The sequence below is a fragment of the Arachis hypogaea genome, chromosome 2 (genome assembly GCF_003086295.3).
Source record: "Arachis hypogaea cultivar Tifrunner chromosome 2, arahy.Tifrunner.gnm2.J5K5, whole genome shotgun sequence".
Lineage (NCBI taxonomy): Eukaryota > Viridiplantae > Streptophyta > Magnoliopsida > Fabales > Fabaceae > Arachis > Arachis hypogaea.
Genome location: NC_092037.1, coordinates 35798112 through 35805486, shown reverse-complemented (window position 1 = coordinate 35805486; position 7375 = coordinate 35798112).

Genomic DNA, 7375 nt, shown 5'->3' with positions numbered 1-7375 from the left:
TTTATTCTTCCATGTTCTTTGTTATGTTCAATTTTGTCATTCAGATATTTTTATGATTAATTAATGCAAGGATTATTTCTTTTTAATTTAAATTCCATTCCAATAATCATGTCTTCTTTTAATTCCCTTTCATGTGCCATGGATTCTTTATTTACAATGTGTGAGTAGTTTCATTACTTGATGGGGAGTTGATTAAAAGGAACTCTTGAGTTGGAAGGATTGAAAGAAAATTTTGTAATTGGGTTAAATGTTGGATTGCTATCCTGTCATCGACGCCAATCCCTTTGAACTAAGTGGGTTGCAACTTGTGAACAGATCTGGCATTTCTACTTGTTTGACTTTCTCTTACCTAGTAAGGGATAACCAAACAGAACAACTATTAATTATAAATTAATCTTACAATCACACCATCAATGATAGAAATTCTAACCAATCAATTTCCAGTCAAGGCCTCTTATTTTTATTATTTAAAATTCCTCAATTTAAATCCCAATTTACTTAGCTCAACTCTTTTTGGAATATCTGATTAATAAAATAGCACATTTTTCTGCAACTCGTTGGGAGACAACCTGGGACTTAAAACTCCCAGTAATTTTAATTTAAACTTTCAGTTACATATTTCTAAATTGATAGGCAAATTTTCGGTGAGTTAAGAACTATACTTGCAATGTAACCATTTTAATAAATTTTTAATTCACCAGCTTCTGCACTCCATCAAGTCTACATGAGTGAGACTGGGTATCATGTAAACACTCAAGCTAGGCTCAGATACTTAGTCGGACAACTGCCTGTATTGCACCCTGGGATCACAAGATATGAGGACGTAAAGGATGAATTAGCACGAGCGGAATAAGAAAGAGCCGAAAAGAGTCATGAATCAGTAAGGAAGGCACTGGAAGATTGGAAAAGGACTAGAATGAATCGGATGCAAGGAAGTGCAAGTGGACATAAAGAGGAAAAACAAGAAAGAGAGCATGAGCATTCCAATAAGTAAAAGGTGGTGGAGTTCCTTCGTCGTTCTATCTTTTTCAAGCTTTAAATAAGGAAAACCATGTATGAAATAGAACATGCTTCCATAGTAGCTTAGGAATTTTCAATTCTGGCTTTAGGATTTCATTGTTTAGGTCTAAGTGTGTTGGTCTGAGTCCCTGTCTTTCATTTTCATCATACTTATATGTATGCTTGTCCTTTAAGTCATATAAAAAGAAAATGTTATGAAAAACAAGAGTGGGGTTAACTTGTGAAGTGAATTTTGAATGTTTGTGGTATGGTGATTGATTAGCTAAGTTGGTTCACCAACAAGGTATATAGGCAACTATATGCTCTAAACCACATGCTTGAAACATATCCTATGAGACTAACCAAACAATAAGATCACAATAAGAAAAAAGAAAGAACAATAAGAATTTGAAAAGGAAGGAAAGACAATAAAAAATAAAGCTAGGCACCAAGGGTTGGAATTTTGAGGCATGTGTCTGTGGTGTTCCTGTGCAAAGAATATGCTTGGATGAATAAGCTCTTAGGGGTGCTTTATCACTTGGTAACTTGGGTTAACTAACTCAGGATTATCAGCTGAAAGTCCACTATCAAGAGCAACCTTTGCTACAGAGCACTTAGCAACCCAAAGAGGTGCTGGACACCAAGGTCTCAAGAAAGAAAAATAACAAACCATGTGCCTGTGGTGTGTATGTATGGGGGAAAGAGACTTGAAGGAGTAAATCCTTAGGGGTGTCTTAACACCTAGCACCTTGAACCAACTGGTTCGAGAGTGTTGGCTGAAAGCTTATCTTAAAGAGTCACCCTCTCACAAAACACTTAGCCTAAAAAGAGTGCAATAAAACCTGGAAAAGAAGGAGGATCAATAAATAAGTAGTCTCAAAGGATGCAATCAAGTGAGTGTTCAAGGGCATGATAAAGGCCTGAAAACCAGTGAAGGAATGAACCTAAGTTGCCATGCATGAAACCCCATAAACCAGGGATTTGTTTTCTATAATAGTAATTTGTTTATCTTGTTCTTTCATTCATCTTTCCTATATTTCAGTATTTGCTTAGGACAAGCAAGCTTTAAGTTTGGTGTTGTGATAAGAATTGTGCAAGAATTGAATGACAAATTGGATAATGCATGATCTCATGACTTGGACTAGAGCTTTGATGCACTTTATTTGCTTGATTTCAGGACAAAGGAAGCAAGAAAGAGCCACGTTAGTAGCCACGTTAGTCTAATTAACGTGACCACTAACGTGGAATGGGAATAAGCTTGTAGCTTTAATGAGAAACGTGATCGCCAATAATGCCTTCGAAGCCATCATAGCCCACGTTAGTTGCCACATTAAGTACATTAACGTGCTAGCTAACGTGGAGGAAAAGAGGAGCTCCAACGTTAGTGGTAAAAGTGAATGCCACTAACGTTCCACAAAGGCACATTTAGCCACATTAAGAGTCACATTAATCTAATTAACGGGAACTCTAACGTGGGAGGAGGAAGCAATTGCCAACGTTAGTGACACTCACCTTTGTCACTAACGTTGGACTAAGCCAAGAGTGCCCACGTTAGTGATCACGTTAAGACCACTAACATGAAGAGTAACGTGGAGCTAAGCATGATAAGCCAACGTTAGTGACACTCACCTTTGTCACTAACGTTGGAGATGGCAATCACCACCACATTAATAGCAACGTTAATCCAATTAACGTGAACTCTAACATGGGAAGGAGGGGCATTTAGAGCGTTAGTGACAAAGGTAAGTGTCACTAACGCTCTCGAAGTTTAGGCATGCCCACGTTAAGGGTCACGTTAGCTAGACTAATGTGAACTCTAACGTGGGGAATGGAGGCAAAGAGCAACGTTATTGGGAAAAGTGAATGCCAATAACGTTTGTGAAGGACCAAGAGGCAACGTTAGTAGTCATGTTAGTGCTACTAATGTTGAAGTTAACGTGGATCATTTTGGTTTGGAACGTTAGTGAAAAAGGTGATCGTCACTAACGTTCTCGAACCCACATTTTCACGTAACGTTAATACCATGAACGTCCTAACTAACGTCCATGCCTAACTCACACTTTTTTGCAAGCAAAGCTGAGCCCACTGGAGATTGTAACTGCTTCAACTCAAGATCAAAGGCCCATATCCAAGACTTGAAGAACTAACTAGAAGATCAAGAAGAGTAGTATATATAGGAGTAGTTTTGAACTAGAGAGAAGCTGGGCATTTTGGGGAACTACCCTCTGTATATTTACTTTTCTGCATTTTCTAGTTTGCTAAAAATGTATTCTCTTCTACCATTTTCCATTTCCAGAGCTATGAACAACTAAACCCCTTTCATTGGGTTAGGGAGCTCTGTTGTAATTTGATGGATCAATTATAGTTTTCATTCTTCTTCCTCTTTCATTTCTCTTGATTTACTAGAAAGCTTTCGATCTTAATTCAATTGGTTAGTTGTCTTGGAAAAGAAACTCTCCATAAATGGATCTCCTCTGAGCCTTGGAAAAGGGATGAGGAGATCATGCTAGAAATACTTTCTCATGTTGGACCAAATTGGGGTTTGGACGGATATATTGACATGTAATCCTCCCAACACTTTGATTTGGAAATACATGTGGTATAATCAGTGACCATACTTCATCTCTTCCTATGAGCAATTAAATCAAGGAATTGGGCAATTGTTCAAGCTTAGAGAGATTGGGTTGCCAAGGAATTAGGATCCAATCATCTAAGATTGCCAAGGAGATTAATGAATGCATTGATTGAGGAAGATATAAGAATGAACTTGATCTGGAGAATGCAACATCTCCTAAGCCCAATGAATACCCCATTTCTGATCTTACCCATTCTCTTTACTTCATGCCATTTATCTTTATGCTCATTTCCCCAAATTCCTATTTAAGATTCTGCAATTTACTTTCCCGCCATTTAATTTTCTGTAATTCTCAACTAAATTTCTGTTTAGCTCAACTAGCACATTCTTCCAACTAAAGTTGCTTGACCAATCAATCCCTGTGGGATTCGACCTCACTCGATTGTGAGTTTTTACTTGACGACAATTCGGTATACTTGCCGAAGGGAAATTCGTTGAGAGACAAGTTTTCGTGCATCATGTATACATGGAATAATGGACATAAAGAATCAAACAAATCAAAGATTACAATCATAGAGAGAGAATAATACACACAAGAATGAAAATAAGTGGTTATATGATGTAACCACACAATTGGGCTCAAAACTCATGCTTGTGTTCTTAGCTCAAAAACAATGTTCCAAAATAAATTCTTCAAGCAAGTTCAACAGAAAAAAATTTTTCAAATTGGTAGGGTGCCCTAAAACAATTTTTCTTGGAAAAAAATAATCACCCTAACCAAGTAGTCCTAACATAAAAAAAAGTGGTAAAATATGTACAAATTTTAACTAGCATGCAACCTATCATGCAATGCAACAACTAACTAGGAAAGGAAATCAAGAATTTGTGTTGAAAAAGGAAGTTGTTACCCATGGAGGTCTGTTGGACGACCTCCCCACACTTAGAAATTTGCACCATTCTCGGTGCATGCAAAGAAGAGCAATATGGACGGGTAGCGATAATTGATGAGTTTCTTCAAAGGGTTGTGCCGGTGAACTTGTTTGCTGCCCCATTTGAAGCTTTCCCATTCCTTTCCTTCTTGGTGGCAAACCTCAAAGGAGAGAGAAAAGAAAGAAAATTAAGCCTACTACAAAGATAGCAAAGCATATAGAACATAAGCGGGGCTAATGCCAAATAAGAGTAGGGTTCTCACCACATGTTAGCTACGCATCTGAGTGAGAAAGCGATTCAAGAAAAGGCATATTAACTAATACTTGATGCAAGAGTAAAGTCAAAGCATGAAGAGCACTCAAAAGCATCAAGTTCGACTAGAAAGAGTAGGTCATTAAAGACATGCAAGTTCATATCAATGTACAAAGAGTATAAGAGTCAAACAAGATTAAGCATTGATTTAAAAGTTTCATCATCCAACAATATCAAACAAGTCAAGAAGCACCAAGATTAACCAAGAAATTCTCAACAATTGAGTGAGAAAATTCAACACCATTATTGAAAGAAGAGACTTAGAAAAAAAATCGAAAATAGGCTATAGAAACAAAATTGAGATGCAAAGAATAGAAGTATACGAATGCAATAAACAAAAGAAAATGGAAGAGAGAAAAGTTAAACTCTTTTTTTTTTTACCGGCACGGACGCGTCATGCACGCTTACGTGCCGATGTGCAATTTGGCCGAAGGATACGTACGCGCCAGGTGCGCGCATGCGTGGGTGAGGTTATGCGTGGGGCACAGTGTCAGCCCAAGGTTGGCCCAACTCTCTGGAACATGTACCAGGAGGGCAGATGGCGCTATCGGCGCGCGCGCACAGCGTGCGGGCACGTGCATTGCGCAATTAGCATCAAGGACGCGTACGCGCACCGACTTGTGCCTCAGGCATGGTGCTGGCGCAATGTAGGCGCAACTCTCGGGTCAATGTATGGAGGGGTGATATTTTTCAATTCACACATCCGCGCACATGGCGCATTCGCGTGCGTGATCAAAAATACCTGGGGCGCGCGTACGCACCAGGTGCGCGCACTCGCGGGTTAGTGCTCTATTTTTCAAAATTTTTCCAAGTTCTTGCACCAAACCAAGCCTTTCGAACCTCCAAAAAACTACCCAAATACCATAAAACCTTATTTAACCTACTAAACTACCAATTATACTCAACAAACTCAACAAAACATGAAATTAAACTAATTACCAATATGTACAAGAGGGAAAATTGAAAAGAATTTACCATGGTGGGGTGTCTCCCACCTAGCACTTTTGTTTATTGTCCTTAAGTTAGACTTATGGGGAGCTCCTCTCAAGGTGGCTTGTGCTTGAAGCTATCCTTGAACATCCAACAATGCTTGAGTCTCCAATAAGCTCCATTCTTCAAAGATGATAACTCCAAGCCTTGATGGAGTTCCACACAAGCCCCCAAATTTGATTCTCCTTGTGCGATCCGGGATCCCACACTTTGTTTTGACACTCATCTTCAAATTGATCATCATGATTCCAATTGGGTGGCAAGGCTTGTGAATTCTCAATTAGGCCTCCAAAAATTCCACTAGACCCATGCAATTTGGTTCTACACCACCCATTGCCATTCAACTTTGAGCATGCAACCATCATGAACTAAGAGTGATGTTTCCAACCACTACACAACCCTCTCTTACTCTTAATTCCACAAAGAGTTCTAAGTTGACCATCATTTTCAATCAAACCATATTCAAGTGGGAAAGTAAAGATTAGAGATAAGAATTTTACCCACTTGAATGTTGTGTAGGATGGTGACTTGGGAAGGGGTGGTTCCAATGATCTTGCAAGCTCCATTCCCTTGTATTCTTCCTTAATTACCACCACCTCTTTACAACTTTCCTCAACTTCAACCTCTTCCTCTTGGTGGCTCTCTTCCAATTCAATTTCTTCTTCATTGCTCACCAAGGGTATGGGAGGTGAGGTATCTTCTTCCTTACCCTCTATGTCAAGCCCAATGGGAGAGGATTCAATTGTAGATCGGAACTCCTCAATGATTGAATCCATCTCTTGATCAAACTCTTCAAAGTCTTCAATCAAGATATGATTTGGAGGTTGTACACCCTCCTCAACATCAATATCAAGCTTCTTGGAAGAGGTCTCTTTAATTCTACATTCCCATGGACTTCCAACATCTCCTATGTTTTCAACCACTTCTTTCGGCTCATTTATCTCAACTTCTTCCCCTTGTGGCAATTCTTGCTTCAATTCCTATTCTTCACCTTGAAGCTCTAAATTCACTCCCTCACTATGCTCCTTGGTTTCTTCTCCACATTCGTCAATGGGAGTGCCTTGGTTGCTTAGGCTTAGTCGGGTGGAGGCCATATTGCTAACGACTTCCACTAGGATAGCCATCTTGGCTCCTAGCTCCTTAAAATCCTTTTCCATCCCCTCTTGTTGCCTTTGGATATGAGATTCAAGATCTCTCAATTCCTGCATGGGGGCTTCATCCGGAGGTGATGGTGGAAGAGAAGGTTCATTGTTTGGGAAGAAAGTTTCATAATTAGAAGTTGGTTCATCTTGGTAAGGGTATGGAGGTGGTGTATATTGAGGTGTTTGGTGGTATGGGACTTGTGAGTAAGGTGGTTCAAAATCATGTTGAGGGGGTGGTTCATAGGCATCTGGTGGTGGTTGTTGACAATCACAATAAGGGTTACCACATCCATTAGATTGATATTAGGATGAGAGTTACACCCATAGGAAACCAGAGGGGGTTGTTGCCAAGAAGGTTAATCAATCCCTTGAGGCTCCTCCCATCTTTGATTCCCAAATCCTTGATGCATGTTACCATTGTAGTTCC